Source organism: Equus asinus, chromosome 27, assembly GCF_041296235.1.
Source record: "Equus asinus isolate D_3611 breed Donkey chromosome 27, EquAss-T2T_v2, whole genome shotgun sequence".
NCBI classification, from domain to species: Eukaryota; Metazoa; Chordata; class Mammalia; order Perissodactyla; family Equidae; genus Equus; species Equus asinus.
The window spans coordinates 35,293,087-35,306,447 of record NC_091816.1 but is presented as its reverse complement, the minus strand read 5'-3'; the positions used below and the strand labels follow the sequence as shown (position 1 = coordinate 35,306,447).

At 37.0% G+C, this 13,361-nt stretch overlaps 1 protein-coding gene across 2 annotated transcripts in view; it reads right to left on the bottom strand.

The window, feature by feature from the left end:
* Nucleotides 1-13,361, bottom strand: part of CSMD1 (CUB and Sushi multiple domains 1) — a 1,835,848-nt gene that overhangs the window by 1,209,630 nt on the left and 612,857 nt on the right. The window lies entirely within an intron of this gene.

Sequence of the window (13,361 nt, the reverse complement as noted above, 5' to 3'; positions counted from 1 at the left end):
AGAAGTATGGTAGTCTACCATATTTACTCTTATTTTTACCTATTCTGCTGTTCTTTCTTTGTGAAATATCAAGCCTTCTTCTGTTATAATTTTCTTTCTTTTGAGAGCACTGCTTTAGCTCCATTCTGTAAAGGGAGATTTGCTCAGAAAAAAAATCTCTTAATTATGTCTCTCCGAAAATTTACTTATTTCCCCTTCATTCCTGAACATATTTTGGCCTGATACAGACTTTACTGTTCTTTTCCTTGAGTATGTGAAGAACCTGGTGCCATTGCCTTGTGCACTCCATGGTTTCAGATGAAAAATCTGTTGTCATGTCAATTGGTATCCCCCTGTACGTCAGTGGTGCAGTGTTTCTCTATGCTTGCAAGATTGTTTCCTTGCTTATCATTTTCAGATAGCTAATTATGATGTTTTGGCATGGTTTTTTTGGTTTATCCTGTTTGAGCTTTTCTCAATTTCTTGAATCTGTAGGTTTCTGTTTTCCATTAAAATTGGGTATTTTTAAGTCATTTCTTTGAATACTTTTTCAGTCTCCCTGTCTCTCTGACCACTACTCCGATGATATAAATGTTACCCCTTTTGTTATTGCCCCACAAATCCCTGAGACTCTGCTAAAAATGTTAAACTTTACCAGAACCCTGTTATCCTGAAAAACAGTGGAAAGTTAAGAAACTCTCCCATCTCTTTGTGTTTGGAAATGGCTTATAGCAAAGAACCATCCCCCCACCATGATGTATGTAGGATTAACTGTGCCCCCTTATGGTCAGCTTAGATCCAGACCCTCAAAATTCCCATTCTTTGTCTCATTTAATGATTAGCTGACCTGCTTGTTCTGACTGGTCAATCAGAACAAAACACATACTAACAAAATATTGGTCTCTCGTTCCACCAGGTCCATATGCTTTGACCAGCTCTTAGCCCAAGCCAGCAGACAGTCCCTCCTCAACAGCCCCTCCAGGATCAGGCTGGCCTCACAGAAAGACCTTCTATGACCCTCTATCCCATCACAGCCTCTCCCATTCATCCCATATCCCACACCTAGTTCTTTCTAGCCATTTTACTTCTCTCTATCAAAGAAAAACCCTTTATCCTATTCTTTGAGGTGCTCGCAAAACTTACAGTCAGAGCATTGTCCCCATTGCAGTAGTCTTTCCCCCCTTGCAACAATCCTTCCCAATAAAGCCTCACCTGAGTCCAGATTTGCCTTTAATTTGACAACATTATTCAGATTGTGTAAATTCTATTAATCTAACCTAAAGTCACTGATTCTATCCACTGTTATCTTGATTCTACTGAGTTCATCCAAGTTATTTTTTTTTAATTATAGTTACTGTATTGTTCAGTTCAATAATTCACATTTGGTTCTTATTTATAACTGATTTCTTTACTGAGAGTTTCCATTTTTTAATTTGTTTTAGAATATTCATAATTGTTTATTGAAGCATTTTTATGATGACTTCTTTAAAATCCTTGTTAACTAATGCCAACACTGGATTCATCTCAGTGTTAGTGCCTGTTGCTTCTCTTTTTTCATTTATGTTGTCATTTTCCTCGTTCTTAATGCGATGTATGATATTTTAATGTGCCCATGCAATTTGCATACTACATTATGAGACTCTGGATCCTATTTAACCTTCTTTAGCAGCTTGTCCTTCTGAGGTGTAGCCTACGGCCAGTTGGATGTGTATGTTCATCCTCCCACTGGACCCCAGTGACACCACACTAGCAAAAGAGGAGCCCTGAGTCACACTGCCTCATTGCCTCCAAGTGGAGAGGTAAGACCAGCTCCACATCGGGCCCTGATGCCACTGCAGTGGAGGGAAAAGGAAGGGAAGAAATACTGGCCTTGACTCCTATCCCCTCATTCTGCCTACCTGGTTAGGGGTGGAGACTCAGCCCTTAGCTGGACCCCACTGTATTTGGTGCAGAAGTGGGATGAGTGGCCACTTGATTCCAGTTCTCAAGGGACAAGACATCACTCCCCCTTGTCCCCATTGAGATGGCTGGGAGTAGGAAGGGTTTCTGTTGGTGTTTGGCTGAAGTAGGGCAAGTATTGCCAAAAACAAAGAGTTTTCATCCTCAGTTTCTCAGAAATGGGTACGGCAAAGAGAATTTAAGGACTAGAAAAGACAAATGCGTAATGTGTTCGTTTAACATCACATTAGCTTTTTCCAGCCCTCTTGCATTTTTACTTTCCTTATCAAATTTTTGCCTAGATAACTCCCCACCCAGAGAATGATGACAAACTTACTACAAGCTATATTATGTCATTTTTCTTGGGCTGTAGCTTAAGGATCATCCTACATAGGAAACATTTCTTAGGATTCTCCCCTCAACCAGCAACCGCTTGAGAGATTGAATATACAAACAGACCATGGCCAGGTCAAATGTTAAAAAAGAACTCTGATCCATAACCTGCAGCAACCTGCCTGGGTAACCAACTTCTTATCTGTAATGACCAGCTCAGGGAGCCAGTCAGCCCTAAGTCAGACTTGTGAGAAGTCAGACCTCTATCTCTAGGAACAATCCAGCAAGCCAAACAATAACTTCTGTAACAATTGGCCCTAAATGGCCAGGATTTGATTAATAACTGACAGCTTCCCTAATCTTGACCCCACTTCCAACTTGAGACCAACCAGAGAAAGCCAAATGTGAACCTCTAACCAACTACATAGCATGTCCTGCTTCTAGTTAATCCACCTTCAGCCTCTGCAGACTAACAGCACCCAATCAGGGCACCCCTGAAGCCATCCCTTTTTCCACCATAAATCTGTCCCACTCCTCTGCCTTTGAGTCTCTTCTAAATGCAAGGAGCGGGGCTGACTCCCTTGCTACACCAGGCTCTAAATAAACAGACTTTGCTTCTCTCATTTGCTTGATCTTCATTTATTTTCACACACTGACCCATTCTTCTCTTTTTCCTTGCTATTTTATAGTTACTGTATTTATAAAAATCTTTAAATTTACATCTCTGTATAATGTCTACATTCCTTTAATTATCTATTAAGTGACTAGAGAGCAAAGAGGCAGGCATTACATTTAAAATATTTCCCAAAATCATATTTGTACAAACCTGTCAAAGATAGCAAGTATTTACTAATCAAGTTTTCTAAATTACACTCAAAATAATTTTTTAAAGAGTATTAATTACTCGTTTACTGTTTGAGGACACCAGGATTTTTTTTAAGTGAAACTTCTTTTCCATAGACTTACAAACATAATGAGGGACAGAGACTTTTTTCTAATTTCTTTCATCCGTTCCATTCTTTATATAAACATAGATCAGGCATTATCTCTTTTTCCAGGCTGTGTTTTAGATATGTAAGGGAAAACTACAAATGCAAGCAAACAAATGAACAAAAACATCTGTTGTCTAAAACCTAGATATTGAAGGAGAGGGAAAAACATGGTTATAGAATACGTAAAATGCATCCAACTGACTGAATGCACAAAACGACCTGGGAGCACAAGTGGGGGGTCTTGGGGGGGATAAGGAGGCTCCACAGGACACAGTGTCAGAATGGCACTTGTGTTGAATGGCAGAAAAGCAGGAGAGGGGAGGGCATTCCATGAAAAGAGTGACAAAAGTCACAAAATTATGCCCACATCAAAGAACACTTTATATCAGATTCCAGATTCCAAAGTTTCTGATTTTTACACCAAACTAAGGAGTTTTGAAAATGCTACATAGAGTGTGAGAAGCCTTAGAAGGTGATGTGTGATAGAAAGACAGGATAATTGTGACTGTGAGATCTTCTATGATTACCTCTCAGAGAGAAGATTCATTCATCCATCTGTCCATCCGTCCATCCACACATTCATCCATTCCTGATACTAATCTTTGTTGTATGTTTATCACATTGCATACATTGCATTAGACCATAAAGAAACAATGGTAATCAATGGTAGTCTGTCTAGTGGAAAGTAGAGGGCTTATCAATCAAATTATCACCTAGAAAAGTACCAAATTAGAGCTGTGATCATTGCTGTTGGGGCTGGGAATTTTATAGGTGTGCGTAGAAGGGGAAATGCCCTCCACCCTGGTATGGACTATCCTTGTAAAAGGGCTCTTACACAGTAGTCTTCATAAGCAAAGTATATCATGCCCAATAATTCTAACATCTTGGTATTTGGGAAAGCTGTAAAAAAATTGTGTGCAGATATGTTAAAGATGAATGACATATATTTTATTTTACATTCACCAATTTGAGACTTTTTTTTCTTCCATGTTAAATAAAATGTCTTTGTTAAGAGAGAATGAAAATCTCGACAATTGTATCTCACTTAAATTTGTAACATGTTTCATAGCTCTCAATGATATTAAATCATTATGATGTGTTTGGAAAAGAAATAACTACAAGAAGCATTTGAATAGGTCCCCAAAATTTAGGTGCAGTAGAAGAGGTACAGAAGAAACAGAGAACATGAAACAAACATGAACACGTAGACCATGAAGAGGGTAGGTGAGGCACGGCAAGGAGATTCCACCTATTCACAGCCTTGCCAAAGGAAGAAATTGTATCAAATTTTATCTTTACTTTTGTCACCCAAAGACTATATTGAAAGAAATGCATTTCCATTAGTGATTTATAGAATACTAAAATTTCTGCTATTTCTAGCTACCAAAAAATAAGTTTTGTAGAAAATCTTCCAATGATTTCCAGGAGTCTAAATAGAGTTATTGGTTGTCTAGTAACAAGCATCATATTTTTAACACATTGTTGTTATGTTTACACGTTTCCCTTGTGCATCTATCCAGGAGGTGTCTATGGTATCTATATATAGAGGGAATACATTAATATAATTCTAATATATTTATATACCCTAATTTATAGCTATAGACAGTCTGCACTTAGCGAGCGTGAAGTAATTGGTAACTGCTCCTCTTGTTGATGTTTTGCTGTTATACACCAAATCTTAGGAAGGGAGGAAACTTCTTCAAAAAGAAATAGAAGCAAGGGGTTGGCCTGGTAGCATAGTGGTTAGGTTTGCACACTCCACTTTGGCAGCCCTGTGTTTGTGGGTTTGGATCCTGGGTGCAGACCTGCACACTGCTCATCAAACCATGCTGTGGAGGCATCCCACACATAAAAAAATAGAGGAAAGTTGACACAGATGTTAGCTTGGGGACAATCTTCCTCAAGCAAAAGGAGGAAGATTGGCAACAGATGTTAGCTCAGGGCCAGTCTTCCTCAGCAAAAAAAAGGAAAGAAAGAAAAGAAAAGAAAAACGAAAACACAATCAGAATATGAAAGTCTGCACACAGAATGAAAGTATAATGCACACCAAATTAATTGTAAAACGATAATTGACACAAGTTGTTCTTAGATGAATTCAAAGAAAATCATTGATTTACATTTATGTAGGCAGTTAACACACATGTCCATATCTACTATTTTTTTTAATGATTTACAATTTAGGGATCAGTTAATTAGATTTAATCCAATGAATATATTTATAGCTCTTTATGTGTCAAGTTTTATTACAAATGTTAGCAACAAAAAGGTGATGAAACTCGAAGAGCTCACAGTAGTATTGCTCAGGGGCAAGAGATGTAATAAAATAGGTAGCATGACGTGGCAAGTGCAATGATAAAGATTGGTTTGGATAATTACAAGAGCACAGAGGGGGAGCCCATAACTTGACCTGCAAGTAAGGTTTCCTTGGAAATGGGTGGCGGGAGATGGAAATCAGAGAAGGAGAATGCTTTCATATAAATATCTGGAGCAGAAACTACCAATGAATATAGTCCCAGGATAGCAATAGAGATAATAGAGAAAGACAACATCTTCATGGTCTCTTAGACAGTGAGGAAGCTGGAACTGACTATTAATTCCTAACCTACTGGATGGACAATTTTTTTTCACCTAGGGGATAATAACAAGAAAAGATTAACAACCTTGAAAAGCGACTTAGCCAAATTTTAAACCACTTTCTTCTGGTGTCCCAAGAAAGAACTGAGAGGGAGCCAGCTAACGCATTCGAGAGACAGTCTCAAAGAGGCAGGAATCCAATATGGCAGCAAGGAGAAACCTCACTGTAACTAAACACCACTTGCGTTCTGCTTTTGAGAAGTGCATCCGGTGTGAACACGATCCATAGGATCCAGATGATAATTCAATCTACTCTGAAAACGTGGGCAGCGAAGGATCCCAAAGAGCTCTCCAAGGTCTTGTATGTGGGAATGATCAAAAAGGACAAAATAATGCACAGGTTACAGCAGGAAATATTTATTACAAGAGAAAGAGAAGAATTTTGGAATTCTCCCGTGGCCATTTCCTATGGGCTGGCTGACACTTTTTAAACGTCACCACACTTAATCGTGTGGAGCCCAGATGAGACAAAGTTCATTTTAGAGAAGGGAAGGGGGAGTTTAGAAAATTTCAGAACCTTAAGTCAAGGTTGTGTAACTTAAGTAGTGGAGGTTTTTCTCTGCACCAAAATCATTGTCCTCTTCCTGTCTTGACACGCTGTGTTTGTTGTGGGGGAATAAAAACTAATGGATCCTTTCACTGAGAAATTTAGCTTTCCCTGGGTAGATAAAACTTTCATACCTGAACTCAATGTAGGAAAAAATACAACAGAGTCTATGTTCAAGTACCAAGAGTTTGATAGTGATAACACTACAGTAATGAGACCTCATAGGAGAGTTCTCGAAGTGCGTCTTGAAAGCTGAGTACTAATTGAACTTCAAGTGAGAAGGAGTAGACCCTCTCCCGCCGTGCCCGCTGCTGCAGCCAAGAAAGAAAGATCAACACCAACAAATGCATTGCAGTATCAGTCAGACTAGATTCTTACAGCTATTTCAAGAGATTTTGGTCCATGGTCAGGAGAGACTCCCTTTTCCTTTTCATACCCCAAATTAATTAGTTCATTTCATTTATTAGTTAGTGAATGAAAGATTCAGAACTTATGGAAACCAATATTTATTGCCAAAGGGATTTTCAACAAATTGAAGTTCTTCTTAAGATAAAATTAAGATATAATTAAACTTTCTCACACTAATTTGTCAGTGCTCGATGGTCTTTTTCCTTGTCCATTTAAAAATTCAAAGGTGAATTCATACCCTCATCCCTCTATTCAGAGGAAAAAAAGGATTTGTCCACTAATGAGCTCATGGACACAATATGATCCATGCTTCCTCTGTAACGTGACCACTCCGCATGAAGGAAGAAGAGAAGCAGAGGGGAGATGAAGATTGACAGTAAAGCTACCCAGTTCAACCTTGTTTTTCTTACTGGGGCCCTGAGAGGAGTATTCAACATCGAGACTGTGTTCTGTTAAGCAGGCAAAAATTCTCAACACGTACAAGCTCTAAAAGCTAAAGCACATCTCATCCTGTGGTTCCCTTGTTATTACTTTTTATGACTTAACTCATGTTATAGTTAAGTCATAACATAAGAGGATGTAACATAGCATAACTCTCTGAGTGACAGTTTACCAAGTAAATTGATTTATGGTGAAAGAAACATTGTCACCAGCAAACGGCCGTGCCTTAGCCTGCCATAAAAGATTTTCTGACATGTTCCTAGTCAGGCCAGAGTGCAGAGGCAAACTAACAGAAATAACAGTTTTGTGTTAGGAAGTAGTAGGAGTTGTCTTCAAACATATGCCGATTATCAGTTCATTGAATAACTATCTAAGAGATATGGATTCTGTTAATGCCTTGGGTATTCTTCCATGAAATTAGAACTGATTGCAACTCCCAGAGAACTATCAGTTTTACACGTGCTACCATTGCGTTCCATTTTATTAAAAAATGCATTTTAATTTTACTATTTGTGAGTTGGGGATTAGGTCTAAATGCCTTAAAGAAAATTGTATGTACACACACACATATGACTTTCAGTTATTTTTCGCATTTATGCATCTGACTCATATATGCCAATGCTTTAACCTCAGAAAAGACTCAATACATGACACAAGAATGAAAGATGAATGAAAGAGTATACTAATAAATTAGAAAGTTTGGTTTCTAGAAATCATCTAAGAAATATACAATATTTACCCAGAACTCTGCCAGATATTCTGGAATATAAAAAATGATCTGTCTCCAAAGACAGAACCATTTTGTTGTACAAAGTTAAGATCAACATAAACACCATGATTTTCATAAAATGGCCATTGAAGCCGTCTTTGTAGGTATAATTATAGATTGAATAGTACAAAGAAAATTGAATCAAAGCAATTAATTGGCTATTTCAGGTCAAAATGTATTTTACATAGAGTAATCCAACCTTTTTTCTTTATTCTTGAGAATCATTTCAACAATTCCTTTTGCCTAATATTCTTAGTCTTTGCAGCAAAAATTTTTGAAACCACAGAATTATAGCAATGGCAAAGATGCAGTAGAATATCCAAAATAAAATACGACCTTCTCTTGTCTCATAGTTACAGAACAGGAAATTTCATGATTGCTGTCTTTTGTTCTTCTTTTCTCTCCTTTGAAAATTCAAGCATTATTGAAATTTGGAAATATCACACTGAGAAATGTACTAATCCTTGAGTAGAATAAAGTGGTTTCTAAAAGGCAAACACTCGTTGTTAACCTTTTTAATAACCACTCAAAAACCTTAAACAATCTAGACATTCCCTCTCAACAAGAGAGGTCATTTAGACTCCAAGACAGCAGGATCACAGATTTGGACATTTTCATTTCGTGCATAGTCTTCCACATGTGATGTTTTTTTCACCTTTGATTCTGCTTTTGTTGTGATCGGGTAGATATCTTGAGGAATGTTTGAGAGCGTAAATCTGCATATTTTACTCCAAGTATTTTCGTATGTAGAGACCATATATTCTGACATAAGATAGGCCTGTGTTAATTCTTAGCATTACCAAGACTATTTCTTCATGTATAAATAGAGATGACCTCCATAATAGGGTTTGGGTTGAGTCATAAGTGATATAAATAGTGATTTTCCAATAATGTTTCATGGAGCCCTAAAATTTCACAGTAATACATCAGAGATAACACAGCAGAAGATGAGGGGGAGGCGTGCAATTTCAAGACACAGAACCCCACCACAGGTTGACCCTGAAAAGGAGACCCCCCCTTTTGTGTGTTTAAAAATAAGAGGATTTTGAGGAGGATGACAGTTTAAAAGAAAATAAAAGAGGGGTCCCATACCCATAAAGCATTTTTCAAACTACTGACTCCAAAATGTCCATAGATAGTGAGAGCAACATAGCTAGTAACTGCTATTATTGCTAATGTTTTGTGGTTATACATCAAATCTTAGGGAGGGGAGGAATGTTCCTCCCCAAGAAAATAAAAACAAAATCTGGAATATGAAACCCTGGGCATAGAATGAAAGTATAACACACACCAAATTAATTATAAATTTCAATGAACACAAGTTTTTCTTAGAGTAATTCAAAAGAAAAATCACTATAGATAACATTGAGTCTTGTTGAGCGCGCTAATATACGTTTGTGGCAAGAAATCACATACATACATTGCTCTGAAAATGTACAGGCCCCTGGAACTGAACAGTTAGAGTCAACCAGTAGCAGGAGCTTTCCCATTGGCCAAGCACAAGGTAAGACCCTAATGTTGAGCAGTAATCCTTAAATCCTTTATAGTTCTTTAACACTTTAGTTTATGAAGCACTCACAGTATATTTTATTTTCATAACCATCTAATAAAAGAGGCAGGGCAATATTTTTCTGCCATACATGGTTTAAAAATGAAGCCCAAGGGGCTTGTGCAACTTGTCTGACTTGACTAGTTTGGGGGTCCTGGGTGGAGGGAAGGGAGATAGACACCTATCTCTGTTTTCCAAACCACTGCTTTTTCCATTCTACCATGCCATAAGGCTTAGAAGATAGCTAAAGCAGCTGAAAGCATATCTCTGCTGCCGTATGACGTAACAGATCATTTCCATATGCTGCCTAAATAATGTATGCAAAATCACTACACTTGCTGAGAGAAGTGACTTTTCTTGGATGTTTCTCTGTTTCCACATTTTCCAGAGATAGATTTAAAGCATCCAAGTGTCAGTGTCAGTCACTTGAAAAAGAGAGAGAGAGAGGGAGGGAGAGAAACACAGAAGGAGGAGGGAAGCAGGGAGAGAGAGAATGGGGAATTGTTTTATTTACTGAAGAGCAGAAAGTTTAGACCAATAATTCTTTGCAGAGGTTGAGATGAGGCAAAGTAATGGAGGGAGACGTAATACCCCAGATGAAGACTCATCTACCTCAGTCAAGATGCTTTTTCCCTTTCTGAACACTTCTCACAGAAGTTTTCTTTGTTATAGCAAAGTAGCTGATACATTTTAGGCATTCAATAAATATTTGTTTAATGTATATTTGATGAAGTCAAACTATTTTTGGGGGGATAAACATATGTTCTATCCTTCAGGTGTATTGGAAAGTAAAAAACAGTCAAGACTGATATTGTGTGCTGTTCAGGATTTAATGTATTTGGTATTTTACAGCAGTTATTCAGTAAACATTTGGATACATAATTAGAGGTTAGAATTCCTTTATCAATATATAAAATGATGGGTTAATTTTCCTCATACAAGTTTGCAATTTAGTTGTGCCTATCTGTAAAAAAGTACCAATTCCAGACTTGTATGCAACTGCATTGCTAGTGAGATTATATAATATCCGTACCTATTAATAACTAAGTATTATTATACTTCCACAAGTTTGAATGTCAGTGATAATTATTACAACTATTGGAATAACTTTTTTACAATTTAGAAGGAAATGACATTTGACACCTGCTTAAGATTTTTCCTTAAGTACATAAAAATTCCACTTTCTTATCTCCACAAACAAAATCCAAGATCTTTGCCATTAGGTTGTCAGTCTCTCTCTCGTTTTCTATAAACACACTCTCTCACATAGATGTTTATCTTTTTATTTGTGTGTGTGTATATATAGTATGTAAAACATTTGCTTTGAGGGTAACAGGTCTTTTGCAAGTAATAAAATAAATCTTACATTCAGGACCTACTTAAGTACAGAGAAAATGCAGAGCAGTATTCATTATTTAATAAAAGTTATGTAAGAAGAGCTTTTAGCTTAAATAGTAAGAGTAAAAACAACTTGAAGAGGTGCTTATCCTTCTTGAATTAGTAAACTGTTAAAAATGGCACACCTTTTAAACCCAAGACTTTCACCAACTCTGTGATATCACTGATTTGTAACTGAAAATTTTAATATTATCCTGAAATATTATTATATGTATTATTATATTTTTTATCTATTATATTTTATAATTATATATTTGTAATATTTATCATTATATTAATATCTAAAATATTAATATATTATTCTGAAATATTCTCCAATAAAGCTTTCCCTGTTCTGGCAGTACATATCAGTCAGTACCTGACATATGTTGCTACAGTCCATATAAGCAAGTTGATTTTAAACTATTTGAAAATCTTTACCCATAAATCATAGTGCAATTTACATTGACGATGCTGTCAGGGTTTTCTTCCAAATGAGTGTAAATTCTGAAACGTCTTCGGCTAAAAGAGTACATAGTCAAAGGCAGGTTTTTAATTTTATTCTCTGTAATAAAATCAAAGCAAAATTACAATGATGCCCATGCCACCAGTGTTACCCATACAGTAACTATCTGGAGGTCTTAAATTAACCTAGCACCTAGCATGCATTGTGCTCATTGTTTGAATAAACCTCGTCTAGTTTGATAAGTGGTCCTCAAAAAAGGATGCTTATATATAACAGAATGGGGAGACTTTAAAAGTTACTGAAGTTCAGGCTACACTCCAGATCAGTTCGTTTGGAATCTCTAGGTAAGGGACCTGAATATTGACTTTTTTTTCAAACTTACTCAAGTCATTCCAGTGACAGCCTTGGTTGAAAAGCTTTAGTAAACCATGACAGTAATACTTTCCTTTGCTTTACTTCAACTGCTTTCAATAAAGATCCCACTTTGCTTTTAAACACTAGTTTCTTCTAAATACATAAAAATGTATTAACCTATAGAGATGCTTGCTTTTTCCTTTTGCTAAATCTATTTTTTGGAAATATGTTGTCTCTGGCTTCCATCCTCTGTGTTTGAGCCACAGCCAACACACTCTTCTTTCAAAAATTGAAATAATAGATATTTCCACTTATAGCTTTGATGGAGTAGTAGGAACCAGATTTACCCTCCAACCTGAAACAACTAAAAAAAAGAAAAGAAAAGTATGAGAAAGAGTAGTTTTCAGATGTTGAATAACCAGTAATACAGGGCAGTGACTCGCGAAGGAGGAGAAACAAATGAGTCTACTATTGCTCTGTTTGCTGCCCAGCAAGAGCTTCCAGGGAGCAGCAAGGGGCAGAGAATCTGTGCAGAGTCTGGCAGCCTCTCTGATTAGAGGAGAAGGGTTAAGACTTGGGTGAAGCCATGGCTGATAGAACTGCAGGGCGAAATACTAGAGAGGAGAAGGCCATGCAGAGATTCAAGGAGGATCCCCTGGGGTCTCCAGCTGAGAACCTATCAGCATATTCATGGGACAAAATTACCCCAGGCCGAGACAGAGACCGAACTGAAGCTGGAGAAAGATTCAGCAGAAGGAGCAGGGGCCAGGCATTTGTGTTCCCACAGCCAGAGCTGGAAAATCCCATTATAAACGAGCATTAATAAAGTGCTCCAAAGGTCGTTGCCTCAGTAATGAGAAAAAATTAGATCTAGATCAGAGACTTCTATGGTCCCACTTAATAAAATTTTAAAGCAATTTCCAAAGGATCTAACTGTTTTCAACTAATTTAACTGTGTACTCGAACAAAGCACAAAGCTTTAGCTATTTAAAGAAATCCAAAAATATCCAGCACCTGACATGGTAAAATTCACAATGTCTAGCATCTACACAAAAATTGCCAGGCATGCAAAGAAGCAAGAAATAGGACTCATAATGAGGAGGAAAATAAAACCAATATAATAATCTTTGTCCTCTGGTAATTTCAAGCTGTTTGTTTTCTTTCAACAAGTCATTTAACCAATAAATCTTTCTGTTTAAAATGCCTTCCCCTTCCCACCCATATCCTCCCCAATATAAGGTACTAACTACTCTTCAAGATCCAGTCTAAGCATCAACTCTGTATATAGGTTCCTCTATAAATTATTTATTTTCTCAAATATGTTTACACTTTGTCTTATATACAACTCCATTACTAACATAAGTCATTCTCCCTTACATTATATCAAATTTATGCTATCTTCACTCTTAACCAGTCAAAGGCAAAAGAATATCATATGCATGTTTGTACCCTGCCACCTAGCACAGTTATTGGAACACAGTATTCAAAATATTTTCCAAATACACGAATAAACTAATAAGGGATACTCCCACCAAGTTTCCATCACTTATTATTCACATTCTGTGTGTTGATAT